This window comes from Balaenoptera physalus (genome assembly GCF_965194825.1).
Source record: "Balaenoptera physalus genome assembly, chromosome: 1".
NCBI lineage: Eukaryota > Metazoa > Chordata > Mammalia > Artiodactyla > Balaenopteridae > Balaenoptera > Balaenoptera physalus.
The window spans coordinates 189,171,846-189,197,588 of NC_138882.1; the positions used below are offsets into that span (position 1 = coordinate 189,171,846).

A 25,743-nucleotide genomic window follows, 5' to 3' on the forward strand; every position below is an offset into this window, starting at 1 on the left:
TAAAAAGAGTCTATCTTTCATGCATTCAGAAATATTTACAGATGGAATATGCTCTCTGGGATTTGGTTTAAAATAATACAGTTGGAGGGAGTGGATAGAGGTCAAGACAAAATGAGGATGAGACTGGCCACGTGTTGGTAATTGTTGAAGCAGAGTGGTGGTATGGGTTCGTTAGACTATTTCTTTATTTTAAAAAATGTTTGCAATTCTCTATAATAAACGCCCATAATAAAAAGGAGTTAAATTTTTAAAAAAGGGTCACACAGGGGCTAGGACTGACCTTCTTTGGGTGCAAAGGGACTCAGACACCAAGAGGTACCCCTGTGGGCTGGGAAGAGGATGCCAGGCTATTCAGACTGGTCCAGCCGCCAGCTCCCTCCGTATGCCCCTTTCTAAGGCTCAGTCCCCAGTGTCCACCAGGGGGCAGCTGAGACCACGTGAATTGACCCAGAGCGGCGGGGCTGGACAGGTCCTCCTGGCTCTTTTCTCCACCTCCTCTGAGATGTGCTGAGATTTGACTCCTCCATGGGGGAAAGTTTGGGCACAAACCTAAGAGATGTGCATGAAGTCAAGGCGAGGGCCGAGATTGCAGGAATGTTGCTGAAAACTTGTAGATGAAAACTGGGCTTTCCTGCTGTTTTCTTCAGAGAACTTTATTTCGTTGGCTTCTGTCCCAGAGTTTCTTCAGTCTCCCTTGTGGGGTTTTTTTACACAATTGTTTTGGGGGATTTAATTTACATATCATACAGATCGCCCACTTAAAGTGTACAATGCAGTCATTTTTAGTATATTCAAAGATATGTGAAACTATCACCTCCTACAATGTTAGTTTTTTAAAATCACTTTAAAAGGAAACCATATATGGTTTAGTTAACCCCCGACTATCTTCCCATCCCCTGTCCCCAGCCCTAAGTCACCATCAATCTACTTTCCGTCTGTAGATTTCTCTACTCTGGACATTCTCTTGTGGTTTTGATGAACGAGGAGGCTTTTTTCTCTCCCACCCTGGAAATGAGAGCATCACGGGACCCCCCCAGGGGCCTCCTGCCCCTCCCTCAGCGAGCTTGGTCCAGAACACGGAAGCTGCAGGTTGCCGTGATACTCTCTAGACTGGTCGTTAAAACTGGCTTCTCTAAAATTAGAGTCTAAAGAGGTTGGGGTCCACTGGATCACACCCACCCCGTACACACACGTGTGCACACACAAGGAATTAGAGCAGGGTGGTGAACTGTTACAGTTCAAAAAGACTCTGACCGCCCTCATGCACGGTGGGGGGATTGTACAATGGTGCGGCCCCTGTGGAAAATGAGCTGGTAGTTCCTCAAAAACTTAAAGTCACCACAAGACCCAGCAACTCCAAGACTAGGTTTACACCCAAGAGAATTGAAAGCATAAGGTCTGTGCAAAAAACTTGGACACAGATGTTCATAGAAGCATTATCCACAATAGCCAAAAAGTGGAGACAACCCAAATGTCTATCAACAAAGGAACAGATAAAATGTAGCATAGCCGTACTGAATACTATTCAGCCATAAAAAGCAATGAAGTACTGATACATGAGTGAACCTTGAAAACATGATGCTCAGTGAAGGAAGCCAGACACAAAAGGCCACATACTGTATGATTCCACTGATAGGAAATGACCTGAATAAGCAAACTCATGGAGACAGAAAGTAGATTAGTGGTTGCCTGGGGTTGCGGGGAGGGGGATGAGAAGTGACTGCCAATGGGGGTGGGGTTTCTTTTTGGGGTGATGAAAATGTTCTGGAGTCAGATAGTGGTGACGGTGGTACAACATTGTGAAGAGGCTCAAAACCAGTGAGTTACACACTTTAGAATGGTTAAAATGGTGAGAAAAAAAAAAGACTGAACCTGATGGGCCGTCTTTCACCCAGGTGGGCAGAAGGTCTGAGGACTCCTTCTAGAACTGGGGTGCAGCGCGAGATCGGGAACGTTCCCAGCCTCAGGCTCCGGGCTGCCGTTGCCCTCACCGCTCCCCTGGAATGGCTCTTGGGTCACGGGTGATGCGCCCCTGGTTTTCTCCTGCTTCTCTGATGGCTGCTCCTCCTCTGCCAGCTGGCAATGCTGGTGTGCCCTACACCCAGCCCTTGGACCCCTGCTCTTCTGGTTACTCCCAGGTGCCTCCCAGCCATCAGTCCAGCCCGAACTGTCCCCTGACTCCAGACTCCCCCATCTACCTGCCTCTCCATCTTGCCGAGATGCCCAACAGGAAGCTCAAACCTAACTTCTGCAGATCCACGTCTGCCCTCCCCAACCCAACTGGCTCCTGACCCCTGTGACCTGCACTCCATCCTTCCAGTTGCCCAGGCCAAAGACATCGGGGTCATCCCTGGCTCTTTCTCTCACACTCAACATCCAACCTGTCAGGAAATCCTTTCAGTTCTACGTGACATGAGAAGATGTTCCGGATTCGACTGTTCTCACCACCTCCCCTGCTTCCTCTCTCGCCCGATTACTGTAATAACCCCCTATGGAGTCTCCCCTTTGCCCTTCTAGAATCTTCTCAACACAGCAGCCACACTGATCCTTTTAACCATAAATCGGATCATGTTTCTGCTCAAAACCTCCTGCGGCCCCCATTTCACTCAGAGAAAAAGCTGAAGTTGGTACAAGGTTCACAGGACCCTCTTTGATCAGACCCCTTGTGTGGGCTGAATAACAGCGCCCCAAAAGATGGCCATCTCCTAATCCCTGGGACCGGTGAATATGTCACCTTACATGGGAAAAGGGTCTTTTGATGATGTGATCAAGTTAATGATCTTGAGAGGAGGAGATCATCCTGAATTATCTGGGTGGGTCCTAAGTGTTGTTTCAAGTGTCCTTATAAGAGGGAAGCAGAGGGAGATTTGACCCCAGAAGAGGAGAAGCCTCTGTGACCACAGAGGCAGAAGTGGAGGGGCCATGAGCCAGGGAATGCGGGCGGCCTCTGGAAGCTGGAAGATATGGGAATAGACTGACCAGGAGCCTCTGGCGGGAACCAACCCACCCCACACTTTGATTTTAGCCCCGTAAGACTTGTTTTGGACTTCTGACCTCAGGACGCCACAGGAAAATAAATTACTGACGTTTTAAGCCACTAAGTTTGTGATGATTTGCTACAGCAGCATCAGAAAGCAAATACACCCCCCTCATCTCTTTGACCTCGTGGCCTAGTCCCTACTCCCTTCCTTCTTCCTTCTCGTGGTGCCTACAATTGGCCAGGAACTTGCTGGCCTTGGGGTGTTTGCTCCGGCTGACCTCTCTGCTGGGAACACCCCCAAATGAACCCATGGCCAGCTGTCTCACCTCAAGTCCTGAGAAAAGCCACCTTCTCAGGCCCACCCTGACCACTCTATTTAAAAAGGCAGCCCACCCCATCCTTCCACCCCGAGCACTTCCAAAATCCTTTCCTTGCTCTGCTTTTCATAGCACTTACAGGTATCACTTTGAGCACAGCACGCCAGTGACTTGGTAGCCAAAGCCAGGTACCCCTGACGATAAGCTTCCAAAGTGATAAAGCATAGTACTTAGAGCATGATTTGCACGTGCATGTGGAAAAGACCCGGAGGGGATGGAACAAAGACACCACCAGGGATGGTCTCCAGCCGGTGGTGTTCTAGATGACTGCTGCAGTCCTCAAACTTTCCTATATTTTCAAAAATTTCTGCAAAAGCTTAAAAAGTGCCATTTTCATTTTTTTCTTATGAAAAATGGTGAGCATACACAAAAGTGGACAGAATATTATAACGCATCTCTACGTACCTGTCAGCCAGCATCTGCAATGGTCAACTCATGGCCAGTCTTGTTTTGCCTACACCTCCACTCACTCATCCGCATCCCCATCCTGTATTATTTTGAAGCAAATCTCGGACATCATACTGTCTACAAGTGACAAGACCCCCCGAGGCTAACTCCACTTCGTTGCTGTAAGGAAAACGCCAAGGTCTCCATCATATCTTGGAGGGCAGAATGGGCAAATGGGCAGTACAAGATCATATCAGGTTCCCTTCCAGCCACTTTACCCAGTGAAGGATGATTGAGCTGTTGTGTCAGCCAAGAGGGCTCTGCAACGCCAGCCTGGAGCCCCATTTACTTTTCATTTATTGTGGTAAAATACACATCACATGAAGTTTACCATTTTAATCATTTTAAAGTGTATACTTCAGTGGCATTACATACATTCACCATGTTGTGCAACCATGACCATTATTTAGTTCCTGACATTTATCATCACCCCAAAAGGCACCCCCCACCCATTAAGCACCCACTTCCGGTTCCTTCTTCCCTCCAGCCCCTGGAAATCACTTGTCTGCTTTCTGTCTTTATGGATTTACCTATTCTGGACATTTCTTTTCTTTTTTTTTTTTTAATGAAAAAAAGAACTTAAAAAAAATTTTTTTTGACCACGCCATGTGGCTTGCGGGATCTTAGTTCCCCGACCAGGGATTGAACCTGTGCGCCCTGCCATGGAAGCCCAGAGTCCTAACCACTGGATCACCAGGGAATTCCCTCTGGACATAAATAAAATGGAATCATAGACTATGTGGCGCTTTGGGTCTGATTTCTTTCACTGAGCATGTTTACAAGGTTCACCCAGTTTGTGGCGTGTGCCAGAGTTTCATTCCTTTTTATGGCCGAGTGACATTCCATTGCATGGCTGTGCCACCCTGCGTTCAACCAGTCGTCTGTCTATGGACACGTGGGTGGTTTCCACCTTTTGTGAATAGTGCTGCTATGAACATTCGTGTTTCATGTATTCAATATTAAAGGGGTAAATGTTAAGTCCTACCTAGAAGAACAAAACACCAATTGCTCAAGTACAGGAAAGTTCTGTGTCCCACATCTGGAGTTTTCCTGCATTCCCATCTCAATAAGGACCAACGGTGTGATGCAGTTCTTGGGGAAGTAGATGCACGAGTGCAGTCATTGGAGTATCTTTTGCTCAGCTTGGATCAGAGACCAGAAGCGCATTGGCTGTTTACTGTTGGAGGTAGAGCAGTGTCTGGAGAACAAGTCTCTCTTTACCAGAAGCACCAGCCCCATGGTGTCCCGGCCGATCGGCCACAACCATTGAGGCATTACGGGTTCCACAGGAAAGGTAAGGCCTTGGGTTCAAATCCCAGTCCTGCTGCTTCCCGACTGTATGGCCAAGTTTGTTACTTAACCCGTCCAACCGTAGTGTCCACTCCCTATAATGGAAACCTCCTAGGATGGTTGTTTCAGAGGAAATAAGATAATGTGGCCAAGCCCTCCGGCGTTACCTGCCACTTGGAAGGTGCTCCACGGACATTTGCAGGGGCCCTGGGATGCTGGAACGACCAGCGGAGGTAGCTGGTGTGGGCCCAGGGCTCCAGGATTACCTGCTGAGCCCCACGGCTTTGTTCCTCAGGTTGAATGTGCTTTAGGCAGAAACAGATCATAACACAAAGCAGTTTCCTCTTACAGCTTGATAAAGAGGATCCAGGGAGAGCAGGAAAACAGGCTGGGAGTGGGGAGAAAACCCACGCTCAGATAACAGCATGTGATACCACGAGTATCACAAAATATGCTCGATCCAGCCAAAATCGTGTCTGCAATCAGGCTGATGAGAAGTCCTTGCACAAAAATAGCACCCTTGGAGATAAGAGGATGTTTCTTATTGGGAGAATTTTCTTTTGGGTCTTCACATGGAGAGTTCACTGGCGACTCTGGAGGGAATTTTGAGGAGAAAAGGCAATAAAAGTGATGAAGAGGCTGGAGGGCCTGATTATGAGCAAAGATGAAACGACAGCCGTAGCACAGATTTTGGGGAGACACGGCCTCATCTGGCAGATGTGAAGGGTCCCAGATGGAAGGAGAGGTTGGGAAAGTCTGGGAGGATGTAAGTAGGAGTAAGGGTGTGATATTATGAAAAGAAAGTGATAGGCTGTGGATCAAGATGATTTCTGGGCAAAGAGCCTGTTTAGGAGAATAATAGCATCCCAAGGGCCGTAGACATGCTCCATGGCTCGATACAGCTAACATTTGACAAGATCAAAGTCTTAGAAGCTGCTCTGTTGGAAGTGGCCACCTCCTCCCCAACTCAGATGTTTCATCTCCAGGCCCCTTGTCTCTTTCTCAAGTTTGGAAATGCCGTGTGGGTTTGCAGCCCAGGTCTTCAGGGCGGTGGCCGGGGCTCTGGCCTGTGAACACAGGCTCAGAAGAGAGCTTAGCAAAGAGGAGCAGATGCACGAGCCGGCTGGACAGCATCTTTATCCACCCAGGGAGCGAAGGAGGGATGAAGGACCAGATGAAGGGGATGCTGTTGGAATACCGGGGTCAACCACCAATGCCCTCTGGCCTCCGGTCTGAGCCGAGCACACACTGGGCTGTTTGCTCCCAGGCCAGTCTCTTTGATTTCCATGGCTCCTCTGCCCACGGGGTCATGATGTCTCAACGTTTCCGGCTGACGAGGCACTTTCATGCCTGTTACGTCCTTTATCATTGTGACTACTTGAAGCTGACCTTCAGAGCGGCAGAAGTATTCGCATCATCTTCTCTGGTCCCCCGATTTGCTGATGAGGAAATTGAGGCCCTCAAAGAGCAAGTGACTTGGTCAGAGGCAGCCAGCACTCCCAGACCTTTTTGCACGTATAACGCAGAGACCACGGCGCACGACTCCATGCCCGTGACACCTACGGGGCAGCGCTTCACTGAACTCCAGAAGGCTGCCTCTGGGAGGAGAAGTGGGTGGCTGTGGGTGGACAGGGGTTGGAGAGAGATTTACTCTATTCCCCTTGTGTACATTAACAATTTTTTAAAAATTTATTTATTTATTTTTGGTTGTGTTGGGTCTCCGTTTCTGTGCGAGGGCTTTCTCTAGTTGCGGCGAGCGGGGCCCACTCTTCATCGCGGTGCGCGGGCCTCTCACTATCGTGGCCTCTCTTGTTGCGGAGCACAGGCTCCAGACGCGCAGGCTCAGTAGTTGTGGCTCACGGGCCCAGTCGCTCCGCGGCATGTGGGATCTTCCCAGACCAGGGCTCGAACCCTTGTCCCCTGCATTGTCAGGCAGATTCTCAACCACTGCGCCACCAGGGAAGCCCTAAAATTTTTTAAAAATATATTTATTATTTTTTGGCCACCCCACATGGCTTGTGGGATCTTAGTTCCCCGACCAGGGATTGAACCCGGGCCCCAGCAGTGAAAGGGCCGAGTCCTAACCACTGGACCGCCAGGGAACTCCCCCCTTGTATACATTTTAAATTCGAGGCCCTATACATGTAGTACTTATTCAAAAATAATATTTAAAAGAAATAAAGAAGGAGGGGACTAGGGTACCTGGGACAAAGGTGCTCCCTTTGGGGGGGAGGAGCTGACCTCAGAGAGTGGGGTGTGATCACGAAGGCCAATGTCAGGAATTTGAGTTCTATCATGGCTAGCTGTGTGGCCTTGGGCAAGCTACTTAACCTCCCTGGGCCTTTGTTTCTCAGGCCCTACCTCAGGGCTCTCCTGAGGGGCAATGAGTGAAGTGCTTCAGTGGTGCCTGGCAGACAGACCCCTCTTAAGATCAGGTACTCGTCCATGGAGATGGGCGCCACGGGAGGGCTCTGAGCAGAGACGTGACTTGCTCGACAGCTTATGCTGTCACAGGGTCCCTCTGGCTGCTGTGTGAAGGGGGGTCAAGCAGAGACCAGGGAGAGAGGAGACCAATTAAGAGGCTTCGGCCTCCATCCAGGTGAGAGGCCAGTGGCTGGGGCCAGCAGGAGCAGTGAAGGTGGTGAATGTATTTTGAGAGTCTGGCCAATAGGATTTTCTGATGGATTAGACGGGGGCTGTGAGAGAGGGGCCGGAAGAGAGGGCTCAGGGGCGACCCCAGGGTTTGGGGGCATGGCACCTGAGATGGGGAAGCCTGTGAGAGGAGCAGGTGTGGGGCATGGAAGCCTCGAGATGCCTGCCCCATATCCACCTGGAGATATGAGTGGGAAGCTGATGGCCTTAAAGCCCCAACGTGCGGTGAGCTCACAGAAGGTGTGAGTGTGGATGGAGAAAAGAAGAGCCCAGGCCTGGGCCCTGGGGACCAACAACCTTAGGGACTAGGAGAGGAGGGGGAGGGGGGATGGGGGAAGAGAGGGGGAGGGGGAGGGGGGAAGGAGAAGGGGAGGGGGAAGAGGAAGGCTGAATTATTCCTACAGGCCTTTATTGAGCACCTACCATGTTCCAAGCCCCGTGGAGGCCCTAGGATGGGGATGGAAAGCCCAGGCTCTGCACTTAGGAGCTTGCGGGCTGATGCCTGAGGCCAAGGAGCAAACCGCTGTCCTCAGACTTGGTATCAACCACACCGGGGCCCAGTTCTGGGGCTCAAGCGATAAAGAGAAGGGCATCTAAACACGACTGTGTATTGTGAGAGGCTTCCCAGAAGTGGGATGCTTGAACTGGGCCTTAAAAACAATCAAGCGCAGGAAAGGGAGGAGGAATGGTCCAGAAGAACCCACAAGAGAGGTGTGAACTGAGAACCGCAGATGTTACATGGGGTCCGGGGGTTCCGGGGGGCCCTGGCTGGCGGAGTGTGAGGACCCTCGGGCTTGGGTTTGATCCCAAGGGTTGTGCGGCCACCATGTCAGGGGTCGTTGGCCAAATCCAGCTACAACCTGTTTTTGTACAACCTGAAGACGAACGGTGGTTTTCACCTTTTTAAACGCTTAGGAGGGAAATAAAGCAAAAGAAGAACGCTATTTCATGACACGTGAAGATAATATGAAGTTCAAATGTCAGTGCCCATAAATAAAGTTTTACTGGGACAAGCCAAGCCCATCCTTACGTACCGAACAAGGGAAAGCAGCTGTGGCAGAGTGATGGTCTCAACCGGGTGGTGGGACCTGTGGACTTAAACAGCTGGTTGTCTCGTCCTTTACAGGACGATTGTGGGGCTTTGGGATGACAGACGTGGTGAAGAAAACAGAAGTCGGGCCCTGGTGGAGTTCCCATCCGGGTGAGGCTGTTCCAATCCAGAAGGTGCCCCTTTCTGAGAGCAGAGACCATTTGGAACATGACCCACTCCTGCTTCTAGAACGTCACCTGTCCATTTTCCCAGGAGAGAGTCAGTGCTCACGAGGGAGGCTGCAAGCTCCTAGCCGGGCCCCCTCCCAGACCCCTGGGAGAGGCGATGAGGCCGCCGGGGCCTCGGAATGTTCTCTCCGGCTGGCGTTCACGTGGTGGTCAGCGGTCCAGGCGGAAGGGACCGCACGGGTCCTGGGGCTCCCTCTCGGAGCCCATCCCCTCCCACTGGTAGAAGGAGAGGCCCTTTACCCAGGGTCGGGTTTCACTGTGTTGCTTTTCCTTCAAAAACAAACAGTTCATTCAAGTTGAATGCGGGTGTAGAACCTTGTTCTGAGGGGCGGGAGGCCACCTCCTGCTGCTGCACGGCACGGACCCATGTGGCTCCCGGAGTCCAGCCCTGGTGGCTGGTGGATAGAGACAGAGCTATCCAGCCTGAGAGCCCTGCAGCCCTGCGTGGAGCCCTTGGCTCGGCTGACCTCTGACCTCAGAGTCATTTAGATCCTGGTGGGCTGGCTAAGAGCAAGACCAGAGCCAGCCTGCTGGGGTGCAAACAGCCCTCTGCCGCTTAGCAGCTGTGTGACTTTGGGCAGCTCAACCTCTCTGTGCCCTGTGCCCCCCAGCTTCCATAAAATATGGTTATAATAATTCCGACCCCACAAAGCTCTTATGAGAATGAAATGGCTTAGTGTTTGTTCTTAGAACAACGCTTGGCACCGAAGGCTCTGTAAGTTCTTGTCACATAAAGTAAATCAGGGAGGGCGAGAGCCTCAGAGGGACCCCGGCTCTCTCGTTGTCTCCCAGGTCCCAGAGCGCTCGGTCACTGTGCTCTTCTGGCACTTAGCAAATATTTTTTTTTTGTGGCACGCTGCACGTCTTGCGGGATCTTAGTTCCCCTACCAGAGACTGAACCCGGGCCCTTGGCAGTGAAATTGTAGAGTCCTAATCACTGGACTGCCAGGGAATTCCCGAGCGCTTAGCTATTTTTTTTTTTTAATTTTATTTATTTATTTATTTTTGGCTGCGTTGGGTCTTTATTGCTGCGCGAGGGCTTTTCTCTAGTTGCGGCGAGCAGGGGCTACTCTTCGTTGCAGTGCATGGGCTTCTCATTGCAGTGGCTTCTCTTGTTGCAGAGCACAGGCCCTAGGCGCATGGGTTTCAGTAGTTGTGGCATGCGGGCTCAGTAGTTGTGGCTCACGGGCTTAGTTGCTCCGCGGCATGTGGGATCTTCCCAGACCAGGGCTCGAACCCATGTCCCCTGCATTGGCAGGCGGATTCTTAACCACTGCGCCACCAGGGAAGCCCCACTTAGCTATTTTTAACTCATATTATTGTTATTGGGTCCAGGGTGGTCACTGCCTTAAATCTCTGCGCCGCACACACTACCTAGCACAGCATCTGGTTCATAGTGGCTCTGGATGAAGGTTTAATAAATGAATAAGTGAATGAAACATCCCTCTTCTCCCACATTAATAGACTGCTCCTGGAAAAATGAATCCTTAAGAAGCAACCTTTGACTCTGGCAGCTGGGTCCCATGCTCGTCCGCCGGGGCAGCTGGGTCTGGTTGGGAGCTTGTAGGGTCACTGAGTGACCCTGGAGGGGAGTACAAGGGCCATGCAAGTGCAGGCAGGTGGCTGGTGAGTGGCTTGGCTTCTCAGAGGATGAGGCTTCCAATCCGCCGGGTCCTGACCTGCTGACCCCAGGAGAGAAGCCAACAGTGGGTTCCCCAACACCTGCCAGGACAGTGGGACCCATTCTCCCTGAGTAAGTCCTAGGATGGGCCGGGTCATTAGAATTCTAGGGCCCAGGTGTGCAGTTGGTCCAGGGAAGTTAGACCAGCAGTCGCAGGAGGCACGAAGTGTCCAGAGAGGCAACTTTTACTACCTGACAAGTAGCTGGAGGCACTGGTGGGGGAAGGAAACCACTGGGAACCAGCTGAAGTTGCCTGTTATGGAGGTAAAGGCATCTGTGCACCTTCATCCTTTGACTCAGGATAGCCAGTTCCCCATGTCCCCGGTACCCAGCTCAGCCCCACCCCATCTGTTCACACCTTAAACGGCATCCAGAGGGGCGGTCCCTTCTGGGACACCCAGAAACAAGGAAAAGCGCGCCTGGCAGGCTCCTAGCCCCACCCCGCCACTGTCACCTCCCGACGCCCCTCTCTGCTCACGGAGGCTCAGACATTGCATTTAAGTGCATGGAGCCAGCTAGCCAGAGGCAGGCAGAGGCCTGACATGATTGCCTTGGCCGGTCTGCAGATCAGTCATCGGTGAGGAAGGGGGGACGACAGATGACCCCCTCTGACAGCCTCCGAGCTCTCACATTTAAAGGCATGATTGTGGCCGCTACGAAAAGCCTTAGACAGGCTTTGGGTGGCATCGAAGGGCCTGATCAGGGTCATCCCAGGCTGGGGGAGAGACCTCCATGCTCCCCGGCATCAAGAGTAGGAGTCAGAGGCCTCCCTGTGAGCGGGTCCCATCTCTCCCCATCCTCGCCTTCCCCCAGCCATGGGCGGGGGTGGTGTGGCTCCAGAGTCCAATCTCAGCCAAAACAAAGACCAATCACTGAAATATTAGACATTGCATCCTTTTTTTCTTTTGATTTTCAAAATCTGAATTTTTATTTTTTTATTAATTAATTTTTATTGCAGTATAGTTGCTTTACAATGTTGTGTTAGCGTCTACTGCACAGCAAAATAAATCAGCCACACATATACATATATCCCCTCTCTTTTGGGTTCCCTCCCATTTAGGACACCACAGTGCATTAAGTAGAGTACCCTGTGTTATGTTCCCATCAGTTCTCTATTTTATACATAGTATTAATAGTGTATAGTGTCAATCCCAATCTCCCAACTCCTCCCACCACGCCCTCCCTTCCCCCTTGGTATCCATACATTTGTTTTCTATGTCTGTGTCTCTATTTAGACATTGCATCCTTAATACAGGACAGAACGGAGCTGACACTTGCCTGGATGAAGGCTGCTGCATAAATGTAAACTCTGTATCTTTGGGAAAAACTTGGGAAATAAGCTTTCTTTTAAAGCAGTTCAGGGACTTCCCTGGTGGTCCAGTGGTAAAGAATCCGCCTTCCAATGTAGGAGATGCGGGTTCGATCCTGGTCGGGGAACTAAGATCCCACATGCCTCGGGGCAACGTAGAGCCCGCACTGAATCGAAAGATCCCACACGCCTCAGCGAAGACCCCACATGCCGCAACTAAGACCGGACGCAGCCAAAAAAATAAAGGAAAAAAAAATAAAGCAGTTCAGCCTCACTGTGACCCAAGCACTGTAATGTCAGCAGAGCCAGGCACACACTTGGCCCTGGAGGATCCCTGTTTGGGCGGGGGGGCGGGGTGGAGGCCAGACATAGGCAGATAATGAACAACAATGTGTGGTCAAGATCTGTGACTGAATCACACGCAGGGTTGTGTGGAGCCCGGGGGACAAGGCTTTCTGCTGGAGGAGAGGTGGGGCACTGAGTCAGGGAAGGCTTTTTGGAGGAGGTAATGCCTGAATCGAGTGATAAGGGATGAGTAAGTGTTTGGGAGTCGGGTGGGGGTGATGAGAGCATTCTGGGCAGAGGAGACAGAAAGAGCAGAGACCCTAAGGCACGAAAAGGATTTTGTGTGTGTGTGTGTGTGTGTGTGTGTGTGTGTGTGTGTGTGTGTATGAACTGTGTGGCTGGCATATTAAACGAGGAGAGGGGGTTACAAGGGATGAAGGAGGAAGGAGACAGGGCTGCATCAGGAAGACTGTATGTTCCTTGCTAAGGAGTTGTATTTGATTTCGTAAAGGATGGGAGTATGCAAAGGCAGGTGAGTGAAATGCCACATGTATTGTTTGGGTCTCTTTAGTTGCATATTACAGAAACCCAGTTCCAATCAGCCTGAGCACAAAAGGATGCGATCGACTTTCAAAAGTGAAATGTTTTGAGGATAGGGCTACCTTCAGGCAGAGTTGGATCCAGGTGCTCAGACAATGTGGACAAGAACCAGCCTCCCGCTGAAACCGACTAATTTATAATTAAAATAATTTATAATTGAAATTTATAATTAAAAATTTTAAAATCTATAATTATAATTTATAATTAAAATTTATTAGTCATTATAATGACTAATTTATAATTAAAATAATACCCAGGTTTCTTTTTTTTTATTTTTTAAAAATTAATTAATTAATTAATTAATTAATTAATTTTTGGCTGTGTTGGGTCTTCGTTTCTGTGCGAGGGCTTTCTCTAGTTGTGGCGAGCGGGGGCCACTCTTCATCGCGGCGCGCAGACCTCTCACTATTGTGGCCTCTCTTGTTGTGGAGCACAGGCTCCAGACGCGCAGGCTCAGTAGTCGTGGCTCACGGGCCCAGTTGCTCCGCGGCATGTGGTATCTTCCCAGACCAGGGCTCCAACCCGTGTCCCCTGCATTGGCAGGCAGATTCTCAACCGCTGCGCCACCAGGGAAGCCCAATATCCAGGTTTCTGTTCTTGGTCTTCTTGTTCCTCTCTGTCCTAGGCCACACCTGTTTGATCACACGTTTGCCTAGTTAATGAGGAGTAGTGACGGTCATGTGCCTTGAGTCACAGCTTTCCAATAAGCATCACAGTTTATGTGATGTTCTGGGATATCTTCCAGGTCAAGATGACCTGTACAGATTATGTTGACACAGATGCCCCCGGTTCACAGACCACGGGTTCAAAGACACATAGACCACAGATGATTAAGATGATTAACCCCAGCTCCTTTGTTCTTCCCCTTTAGAAATCCCTAACTCAGAGACCAAGTTGGAGTGGATCTGAGATTTGTCTCCCATTCCCTTGCTTGGCGCCCTGCAACAAAATCCTTGCTTTGTTGCAAACTCCCGTCCTCAGTTTGGCTTTCTTTACTTCGGACACACGAGCCCTTTGCGTGGATTAAGTGCTTTGTCTCTGCTTTCCTTCAGGTGGGTTTCTTTCCCAAGTGGGCACTCCTTCCATGGTGACAAAGGTGGCTGTCAGCAACCGCAGTCTCCCATTCTGCTGATTCAGTGAGCCAAGCAGAGAAGCCGCTTGCTCCAGAAGTCCTGTGGCTGCTCTCATTGGGGGGGATCGAGTCACAAGCCCATCCCTGAACCAATCACGCTGACTGATTTGCCAGGTTTGAGTCATGTGCCCGCCCCTGCACACCGCGGGTGGGCAGCCAAGTGGACTTAGGGGAGGGGTGGGGTGGCTTCCCCAAAGTAAAATGTGGGTGCTACGATCAGACGAGGGGGAAATGGGGTGCTGGGCAGCTACAAACAACAGATGTCTGGTTTCATAGTGTATGACTCCATTTATATGAAATGTCCAGAATAGGTAAATCCAGAGACAGAAAGCAGATTGGTGGTTGCCAGGGGCTGGGAGGAGGGGGAACAGGACTGATGGTGGTTTAATGGGCAGGGGGTTTCCTTTTGGTGTGGTAAAAATGTTTTGGAACCAAATAGAGGTGGTGTTTGCACAACACTGTGAATGTACTAAATGCCACTGAGTTGTTCACTTTATAGTGGTTAATTTTATGTTATGTGAATCCCACCTCAATAAAATTTTTTTTAAAAACCCCAGAAAAATGGCATACCCAAATTATAAGAAGAATTTCTTTGAAGAGGCATTAGATGAAGAAAATGTGACTCTTACATTGGTTCCAGGTAATGAGGAAATTGTTGAAGACCGTCAAAGGGAACCAGGTGTTTCTTCAACGTCAGAAGTCAACGTGGAGGGACTTCCCTGGTGGTCCAGTGGGTAAGACTCCCTGCTCCCAATGCAGGGGGCCCGGGTTTGATCCCTGGTCAGGGAACTAGATCCCGCATGCATGCCGCAACTAAGAAGAAGTCTGCGTGCCGCAACTAAATGATCCCGCATGCCACAACAAAGATCCCGTGTGCCACAACTAAGACCCGGCACAGCCAAAATAAATAAATAAATAAATAAATAAATAAAAATATAAAAAAAGAAGTCAATGTGGAGCCACTGAATACAAATGATCAAGCTCATCCTCCTCAAACAAACGAAGAGTTCAAGCCTTGCCCCAAATCTAGTTGTAGTAAACCAGCTTAACCCTTGCTGACCATGATGCCTCCAGTTAATAAAGCGAGTTGGGACACCTTATGGAACTGTACCGATGGCCAGAAAATAGGGATTTATCTGAGACTCCTGAAAAAGATCAGTATATTCCTCAATCATCACAGGAGTCCAGATTGCAGTCGCGTTCAAGGAAACGCAAGATGGTGACCAATAGAACAAGTGTTCGGGAAAGTAGGACGAGTGAGAGCAGGAAAGGCCTATTGTGGTTGGAGTGATAACTTCAGCTCAGGAAGCCATGCTGGCAGCATGGTCAAGAATTGCTGCAAGAACGTTCAGCCTAAGGCTGTGAATTCACAGCCCCTTCCCACCTCTGTTGAGTCCTTTCTGCCGCAAGCCTCAGTTGTCCAGTGGTGTGTGGTCCCTGGCAGACCGCTCTTGGCAGACACAGAAGGTTGGGTTCGCCTGCAGTTCCATGCAGGTCAGGCCTGGGTGCCTGACACTCGCCGGAGGATGATCTCTCTCTTTATGTTACCTGCCTGCGCTTTCCCATCCCCAGACCTAGAAGATAACATGTTATACCCTGAATGTGCTAAGAGGAATAAGAAAATTATGAAAAGATTAATTGCAATGGGGAAGAGGAAGAAACCTGGTTTGGACACGCCAACATCATTGCTTTTAGATGGTCCATGTCGGGAATTCCCTGGTGGTCCAGTGGTTATGACTCGGTGCTTTCACTGCACGGCCATAAAAAATAAAGGAAGTTAAAGGAAGAAAGGAACATAGATGGTCCATGTCTTAATACAAAATAAAAGGTTACCAGAGGGGAAGGGGTGAGGGGTGGGTGAGATGGGCGAAGGGGCGTAATTGTATGGTAATAATGGTAACTAGACTTATTGTGGTCTATTATTTTGTAGTGTACACAAATATCGAATTACTATGTCGTACATCTGTAACATAATGTTATATACCAATTTTACCTCAATTAAAAAAATGTTTTTTAGAAACAAACAAACAAACGAACCCCAAACACAGTGGATGTCTACTCTCCAGGCATCCTGGGATGCTTCCTTATTTCACAGGGCCGCCTGGGTGGTGTGACGCCTTTCCTTCCTTTTTTCCCTGTTCTTTCCCTTCTTAAACCTCAGAGCGTTTGGGACTTGCAGTGAATTTTAAGCCAGAGGTGATTCTGGGTGTGGCCACTGGCAGAGCCACTGCCCACTGCAGCGGCCCTGGAGACCTGGGTGGTTGGTCCAAAAGCTGAGCTCATGTCTTTTCATGAGACCTGGTAGAGAGGGCTCTAGTGAGATGCCAAGGACGTCTTGTTCACCAGCTGTACCTGTTTTCCTCCTGGCTTTGGGTGGTGGACGGGAGCTGTACTCCGTAGGGTACGAGGCTGCAGCTCCAATTGGCCGGGAAGACTTGGAATGCCGGATTTCCATCATCGCTTGGCACTGAGGATGCACAGATGACGCCACTATGAAAGGGCTGGTCTTGGGGAAAAGCTATTGGCCCTGGAATTGTAAAGGGGGAAGAGGGTTTTGGCTCATTCTCTGGGCCTTTCCAAATCCTCCATGCTGGGGTTTGGGCAGAGCCCAGAGCTGCCTTGGGGCTCTCCCAGAATGAGCTTGCATTAGCTCCTTCAGGAATGGGAGTTTGAATCCAAACACTCCTCCTTGGGTTGCTCGGCACCAGCTGGCTGTGGCGGGATGAGGCCCTCTGGTCCCTGGCAGGCCTGGCCCTCTGGGCTCATCTGGCACAGACACGGGGAGCGGTCCCTCTGGCTGAGCTGTGCTCCCTGCTCCTGCCTTGAGCTGTGATGGGCTGATCTTAACTCCAGGGTCTGATCTCAGTGATGCTTCGGGGATTCTCAGGACATGGTTTTGGACCCGCCTGCATCACCTGTACCCGGACATCTGGGGTTTAGGGTCCTGTCTACAATGCAGATCCTGCTGACTGGGTCAGAACCTCTGAGAGGGATTTTACAAACTCCGTTCAGGGATTTGTTCACCAGCTGAAGTTAGAGAGTGACTGGAGGATGGGACTATGCTTTGCTCCCGAAAGCTGAGGATTTCCTACTTGTTTTACCTCCTGCCTGGACGTGCAGGGTAGGAATTCTTGCAGATGCTGGGCTCCGGCAGAAATATTACAGTGGGTTCTGGGGCCATGGGGCCTGAGTTTGAATCCTGACTCTGCTCCGTCACTTTCCAGCTGGGGGACTCCAGACCAACCACCTTGTTTCACTGATCCCTGGTTTCCTCATCTCTAAAAAGGTGTCCCTCAGGAATTCCCTGGTGGTCCAGTGGTTAGGACTCTGTGTTCTCACTGCTGAGGGCCCGGGTTCGAGCCCTCGTGGGGGAACTAATATTCCACAAGCCGCACAGTGTAGGCCAAAAGTAAAAAAATAAAAAAACTAAAAAGGGGGCTCTTGAAATTCATGTCCACCCAGGTCCTCCGAATATGACCTTATTTAGAACCAGGGTCCTTGCCTATGTCATTAGTTAAGGATCCCCAGATGACATCAGTCTGGATTTAGGGTGGACCCTAAGTCTGATGACTGGTGTCTTTGTAAGAAAAGGAGAGGAGGGGACTTCCCTGGTGGTGCAGTTGTTAAGAATCCACCTGCCAATGCAGGGGACACGGGTTCGACCCCTGGTCCGGGAAGATCCCACATGCCGTGGAGCAACTAAGCCCGTGTGCCACAACTACTGAGCCTGCGTGCCGCAACTACTGAAGCCCGTGCACCCTATAGCCCATGCTCCGCAACGAGAGAAGCCACCGCCGTGAGAAGGCCACGCACCACAGCGAAGAGTAGCCCCCGCTCGCCGCAACTAGAGAAAGTCCGTGCACAGCAACGAAGACCCAACACAGCCAAAAAATAAAATAAATAAATAAATAAATTTAAAAAAAGAAAGAAAGAAAAGGAGAGAAGGACACACAGAGGTATACACAGAGTGGAAAAGACCACGTGAAGACAAGGCAGAGAGGGGAGTGATGTGGCCATAACCAAGGAAGGCCTGGAGCCCCCAGAGCTGGAGGAAGCCAGAGAGGATTCTCCCCGACAGCCTTCAGAGGGAGCATGGCCTGCTAACACTTTGATTTCCAGCCTCCGGCCTCCTGAACTGTGAGAGAAAGAACTTCTGCTGTTTTAAGCCACCCCGTTTATGGTCATTTGTAATGGGCACCCTAGGAAACAAAAACACTCCCTCGAAGGACAGTCATCACCTAGAGCATCTGACACACAGCATACAGAAGGGGCTCAGTAAACATCCACTGTTATCACTGTGTAGACGGAACAGCAGGAGAGCTCAATACATTTTCAGGGGGCAGCCCGTGGCTCTGGAGAGGACCAACCTGTCAAAAGGAGCATCCCCAGTGCGTCCGGGGGCACCGGCCCTGCCGGTGCACTGCCTCACTCCACTCCCTCCTGGCTTCCAGGGGCTGGAGCCCTGGCAGGGAGCCGGGAGGGAACAGGAGCAAGGAGAGGGCTGGGAAGGGCGGCCCTGGCCCAGGGTGAGGAATGCACGCCGCTGTGAATCATGGCATGCGGGCCAATGGCTGCCTGCTGACATATCACACCCCAGGGGCAAGACAGTGGTGACCTAATGCTGGTGTCAAACACTCAGGGCCCCTCCCAGCACCGCCCCCACGCTTCAGCGTTGCCCAGAGGGAGCTATCCCTACCCTACCCCTGCCCAAGTTTGTGTGCTCTTCCCTCCCCTGCACACACAGCAGGACAAGCAGACCGCCTGAGCCAAGACTTCAGTGGAGGTTTATTATTTGGATGCTTCGGAATGGGCGAGGCGAACAGTTTCCACTTCCCCGAGGGCAGCCGCATCGTAAATCCTGGAATACGCACTGCACATCTGCCGCAGCTGCCTGGGGAGAGTGTGATGGGATGAGCTTCGCAGGGACTGTTCCCGGGGCTGGAGTCCCACTCTCTCCCGCCTCTGTCTATAAAAATAATGGCTTACAGATGGGGAAACTGAGGCCCAGAGCTGCTAAGGACCTGTTATACACCTCCAAATCAAAGAGCTTCTTGGCAACAGAGCTGGGATTGGAATGGAGAATTTATCTTGGGCAAAGTTCCGTTCTACTTCCTGGACCAGGGTCGTCATCTTCTCGGCCACTGCTGCAAATCTCGGCTCCCCTGTTCTTGGGTCCTGGAGGTGTACTCCCCCTGTCCCGAGTCAGGGCATTGTGGCTTCTGGGCTCTAGAAACAACTCTTACTTTCTTGGCTCTCACCTTCTGAAAGTGAGTATATCTTACCTCCAGCAGTGATTTTAGCTCCATGAATTTCCTCTGTGCCCACCCCACCTTCAGAGAGAAAGTTTTCCCGAGGCTCTGGATTGGGGTTCTTGGCCTCTGTATCACCACACGACAGTGAGCAAGGATTTTAGGACAGTCTATCGAGACCGGGCATCTAGTATGGTGAAGGGTCCCTGAGTATCCGGGGCACACGCAGCCCCTAACCTGTGCTCCTTTCCCCAGGAGAGAGCTCCATGCTTCTCTGCTGGTGAGTCAAGTCCAAGTCGTCGCAAGGGCTTTGACAGGCATCTGGAACACCGGGCAGGGCCACTTAGAGCTCCCCAAGGCTTCTGCTTATTTATTTTACCATCATAACCTGAAGCCAATATTTAAGCATTACCAAGGCAACAGCCCAAATCTCCCAGCCCTTGGCCCCCGGCCAGTCCCACATGGAGGGGACAAGGGCAGGAGGGGAGCAAGGAAAATGAGTCAACCGTCCCCCCACCCCCCCGACCACCTGGGAAAACAGCGACCCAAAAAACAGATCCCAGCTTCTCTTACAGGGTAACTGTTCTTTTTGGGGGGCCTATGACTCGGTGCTTTTCACACAACAGGAAGAGAATAGAGCAAGACTCTGCCCCGGTATTTTATTTTGTTTTCGTCATTATGGTTGGAAACGAGAGGTTTTTCCAACTTTTTATTGAAGCATAATGTGCATGAGGAAAGTGGACAAGTTATAACGGTACAATTTTTTTTCCCACAACTCTCCCTTTCACCAGCACCCCAACAAGAGCAGCCCTCCCAAAGGTCCCCTGTCCCCTCGTCACTATACCCCCAGGGTGACCATGATCCTAGCTGCTCACAGTTTTGCCTGTTTTTGTACTTCACATACAGGGAAGCGTACACTATGTTCCATCTTGGGTTGAAGCCAACAGCATTTTTAGGTTCTAGGAGGTTCCCATGGCCCTTCTCACCACCATTCCGGGGAGGAGAGAACACAGAGGAGGAGAAGACAACTTCCCTGTCCCACAGGCCATGTGGGTGTCGCGACAGGGATGGAGAGCATGTAGAGACTGGGGTGGGCGTGGTCTGATATTAGAAAAAAGCCACAGCATCCTTTTCCCTTGTGCTGTGGATCTTGAGTCTCCACCTGACGTGCATGATGGGAGAAAGGAGGGGGCCGCAGGGTCATAACAAAGCCTGTGGGTCTCCAGGGCCCCCATTCCCAGAAGTCCTTGTGTCTCGTGGCCGGACGCTGGGGGCACCCACATCTTCCTTACTGTCCGGTGAACCTCGCCACTGCAGGGCTGGCTCTGATCGCCCTTGTTTTCATGCCTGGTTGGGGCAGGGCAGGGATTACCCTAACCTGTGTGTCTCGGTGGGGTTGGCAGTCCTGGGTTCAGTACCCCTGTGTAGCCCCTGCTGCCGCAAGGATTTCACTCTCTGTCCCAGGGTTGAGGAGGGGCTTCTTTTTCTCTCTCTCTCTCTCTTTCTTATTCGGGGGGGTCGGCTTGTGGGATTTTAGTTCCACGACCAGGGAATGAACCCGGGCCCCCTGCAGTGGAAGTGTGGAGGCCTAACCACTGGACAGCCAGGGAAGTCCTGAGGAGGGGGATTTTTTTCTTGGTGCTTCACATCCCTTGGGCCAGTGAGTATCTGCAGAGAAGGACCAGTTTTCAACATTTCCAAGCCATCACAGACTGCTGCCTTTGTGAAATACAATAACCATGACATAGGTGAGAAAAACAAATGGAAGAAATAAAAGCCATCCAAAATACAAGCTCCCACTTCTTTTCTTATTATTAGACTCAATGGTCACAAAATTGCATTTCACAAAATGTAATAGGACAAACCTAACAAGGGGCAAAAGGCTTATGGAAATTTCTGAGCGCTGACTCCCGATTTCTGTACTTATGCCGTGGGCTGTGGGCATGCTGTCTGTCCGCTGACCAACGCAGGTCTGTGGGCCACACTTGGAGCAGCCTTGCCTTAGACCGCCCTCTGCCCCGCCCTGGGCTGACCTTGAGTGGTCTCTGCTGTTTGCATCTGCCTGGGGCCCCCTTCCCAGCTCCTTGCAGGCCCCGTCCTCCTCCTACTCCCGTGTATGTTGCTTTAGCGGAAGTAAAAGAGAGAGAAACCTCTGCTCACCTTGTATGAGACCCTAAGCACAGAAGCCTTGCTCTTTTCAGTTTCTTACAGATCCTTAGGAATTGCACCTTGCTTCTTTTGGCATCTCGTGGCTTCTCTGCCTTAGATGTGGGACAAGTTTCCTCTGGAGCTGGGTTGGAATATTATACCGCTGACATGAAGGCGGTGCCGCACCCCGATCCTCCCTCTTCCCTGGGCTCCCCCTCCCCCAACCCACTGCATCCTGGCAGCCCGGTGCCCCCCTCCGGGAGATGCTGAGGGCGTGGGAAGGGGGTTTCTGGAGGGGGTACGGGGCATCTCTGCCCCCTCCTTGCTTAAGAGTCTCTGTCCTGAGCTTCCCTGGTGGCGCAGTGGTTGAGAATCTGCCTGTCAATGCAGGGGACACGGGTTCGAGCCCTGGTCTGGGAAGATCCCACATGCCGCGGAGCGACTGGGCCCGTGAGACGCAATTACTGAGCCTGCGCGTCTGGAGCCTGTGCTCCGCAACAAGAGAGGCCGCGATAGTGAGAGGCCTGCGCACCGCGATGAAGAGTGGCCCTCACTTGCCGCAACTAGAGAAAGCCCTCGCACAGAAACGAAGACCCAACACAGCCAAAAATAAATAAATAAATAAATAAATAAATAAATAAATAAATAAATAAAAATTAAACAAAACAAAACAAAAAGCATCCACATATAAGACCCAGCAGTTCAAACCTGAGTTGTTCAAGGGTCAGGTGTATTGTTAGCCCCATTTTGCAGATGATAAAAAAAAAAAAGAGTCTCCGTCCTGTGGTTCAATCCTGAGCCCGCACGTCCTGGGCTTTTCCTTGAGGGAAGGCTCTCAGGATCCAAGTGGGCTGGCAGCTTTATCCTGGCTGAGGTCACCAGCAGGGACGTAACCAGGCCCCCTGCCCCCTCCGTCCTCGGTATTCCCGCAGGAAATCCGTGGTCTCAGCTCCTTTCGCTCAGGGACGTCTCCGAGGCCGCTCATCCTCCCTCACCGTTGCGGGAGGGACAGCTTCCCTGTGACCATCCACGGTGTGACCCGCCCCTCCAGAGGGCAGCCCATGTGACCTCTCTGGCTCTAAGAGCCCCCAGCCCCACCTGACCAGAGTGTCATGGGTACGTGTGGGATGGTGAGGAGGGAGCAGTGTGTTTTCCACCTGCGATTGGTTTCATTGGGGCTTCTTTTGGGACAGATGGGCTCAGCGAGGACCCCGTAAGCCCAGCCAGAGACACATGCAGAACCAGTGGCATTGGGATTTACGAGCTGTCACCGGTCCTGCTGTGTACAAGTCTTCCTGCCTTTCCCTTTCCTCTCCTCATTTTTCTGCTTTTTTTTTTCTTTTTAATAACCCTGGCTGCATATTTTCTCTAAACCAAACCATCTGTTTACTAGCTTTTCTAAGCAGTAATAAAGACAGCAGAGACCCGAGAGCCCCTTGGGTCCAGGAACCTTCTCTGGCTGTCCCCAGGTGGCCCAAGGAAGGAGTTAAGGGCCCTGGAGTGGGGCCTGGAGGTCACGTGTCCGGCAGGGTCCTTTCCTTTCTACCTGAAGTTGCCTGTGCAAAGCAGTGTCTCCTTGGAAAGGGGCTGTGTGTGCCTCTCCACCGCCGCCTTTTGCAGTTGATCACAGGACAGTGGGGTCACCTGCCCGCGGCAAGCTGCCTGCTGGATGCGGAGCTGGCGCAGAGGACCTGGGCAGTGAGGCTGCTGGGCCATCCGGGCTTCCCGGGCGCCAAGTTCTCTCCGAGGGAATGTACTGAGTTAGGAGGACGGGTGAGCCCAGGAAAACATTTCGACAACAATGCCGAGCGCCTAGGTGACAGAGGGAAAAAAAAAAAGAGCAGTCTGCTTGGGAACAGATCTCGGCCCTCACGTCCAAGGCCTTAGTAATTCAAGCAGCAGTGAGTGGCATAGTTACTTGGGAAAGTATGAAAAGTCAAATAACAATGTTCTCTTCACAGCTTTCATCATCGGCTTGCTGGGTTCCCAGTGCAGTCAGCCACCTAATCATAAACAGGGGTGCGCTCTGCCATCTGGCAGCCAGGGTGAGCGTGGTGCTGGCAGCTGGGACCCAGGCCCCTCCGTGCCAGGTGGACTCCATCACCAGGCCTGGTGTCAGCCGCGCGGCCCCTGGAAGCCCAGAATGTCCCCCCCCCACCCCCAGTCACTGTTGTCAGGGTGGCACCACTGCACACCGCTTGGACTAGAAAGCAGCCAGGGATGGCGCTGCTGACAGCACCATGTCTGGCCCAGCAAGCTGGCCGGAGGAAAGATGAAACTTAGGTCAAAAAACCTCCACTTTGTTGTGTTATGTCGTGTCATTATTATTATTTTTTTGACCATACAGCACGGGTTTTGGGATCTTAGTTCCCCGACCAGGGATCGAACCCGGGCAGTGAAAGCACTGAGTCCTAACCACTGCACCACCAGGGAATTCCTTCGCGTTATGTTTTTTCATGGGAGAGAAGGATGGGAAGTGAGAGGGAGGGTGACCAACCATCCTGGTTTATCTGGGACTGAGAGGGCTCCAGGCTACAGGACTTTAGGCTCTAAAACTGGGATGAGACGGTCACCTTGGAGGAGGGGACGCTCACAGCAGGAAAAGCCACGGGCTTCAGTGTCACGTTCATGGCTCGCCCCTAACTCACTATTTGCAAAACTGGGTAACCTCCCCGGGGTTGATCTATAAAAAGGAGAGACTGATTATTGGGGGAGGAACAAATTCATCTCTTTACAGGCAGGGTAGATAACCTGACAGGGAAAGGGGGCAGGTCTGGGGACACAGGTGGCCTGTGGGGTGGTGACGACCAAGGAGACCTGGAGAAGAGGCTCCTCCCCTCAGCCAGTCCGTCACCTCCAGGCAAAATGCGGGCCCTGGGCTGCCAGACGTCTGATTTTTTAAAGAATTTTTTGTGAAAATTCCCAAATTCTGAAATGTTGGCTCACAAATTAAGGACATCCTGTAGAGGCCACACAAACACCTCCGGTTGCCAAGTTGGCCTCTGGGCAACAAGCTTGCAACCACTTCACTACACAATTTCTAAGTTTCCCGTCAGTTCTAAAGTTCAATGATTTTATTTAACCAGCCAGCCGTCCCCTCAGTTAACCGGAAACGAATCACATGGTTTACTTTGAGTAAGATATATAAGCAGAAATATATGTTACAAAAGCTGATTCCAGGGGGTTCATTCTAAAAAGCGTTTTCTCCAAAGGAGGCATTATGCTTCCAGAAAAATCTCAAGGGAAAGTATTGCAAGCAACAGTAGTAGCTGTTGGATTGGGCTCTAAAGGAAAGGGTGGAGAGATTCAACCAGTTAGCGTTAAAGTTGGAGATAAAGTTCTACTAGAATGTGGAGGCACCAAAGTAGTTCTAGATGACAAGGATTACTTCTTATTTAGAGATGGTGACATTCTTGGAAAATATGTAGACTGAAATAATTCACTATTGAAATGGCATCATGTGAAGGTGCCCATTCCACTGAAGTTCTGAAATCTTTTCATTGTGTAAATAATTTCCATGTTTCTTATAATAAACTAATGATTTTTTTTTTTTTAAAGAGGTTTCTGCAAACTGTCCCAAGTTGGTCTACCTCTCCGTTGATTTAGGTGCTGTGGATCAATATTGTTAAGATGTCTGTTATAACCTAGATGAACCTGGAAAACAATCTGCTCAGTGAAAGAAGCCTGACACAAAAGGTCACATGTTGTATGATTCCATTGATATGAAATATCCAGAAGAAGCAAATTCATACAGACAGAAAGTTGATTAGTGGTTGCCTGGGGGAAGGAGCGATGGGAATTAACTGCTAATGGGTACAGGGTTTCCTCTTGGGGTGATGAAAATGTGCCGGAATTTGATAGTGGTGATGGTTACACTATGTCGTGAGCATACTAAAAGCCACCAAACAGTACACTTTAAAATGGTGAACTTTATGGTATGTAAATGATATCTTAATTTAAAATATACTGTCAAGTTTTTAATTCTCAGATTGGTCTGTAGATTTTATGCAATCTCAGTCAAAGTTCCAGCAGGCTTTTTTGGGGTAGAAATTGACAAACTGATTCTAGAATTCAAATGGAAATGTAGTGGACATAGAATAGCCAAAACAACTTTGAAAATGAAGGGCGAAGGAGGAGGTCTCACACCACCTGATTTTAAGCCTTGTAAAGCTACAGTAATCAAGACAGTGTGGTATTAGCATAAAGACAAATAGATCCGTGAAGCAGAATAGAGAGCCCAGAAATAGACCCAAACAAACATGGACAACAGATTTTCAACAAAGGTTCAAAGGCAATTCAATGGAAAAAGGATAGT

General features: G+C 50.6%; 1 pseudogene across 1 annotated transcript; it reads left to right on the plus strand.

Annotated features, from left to right (window-relative positions):
- Positions 1–14,769: 14,769 nt before the first annotated feature.
- Positions 14,770–23,226, plus strand: LOC309660607 (developmental pluripotency-associated protein 2 pseudogene; annotated as a pseudogene). Its single transcript, XR_014268818.1, has 2 exons — positions 14,770–19,298; positions 21,482–23,226. The product of XR_014268818.1 is annotated as a developmental pluripotency-associated protein 2 pseudogene (transcript).
- Positions 23,227–25,743: the final 2,517 nt, after the last annotated feature.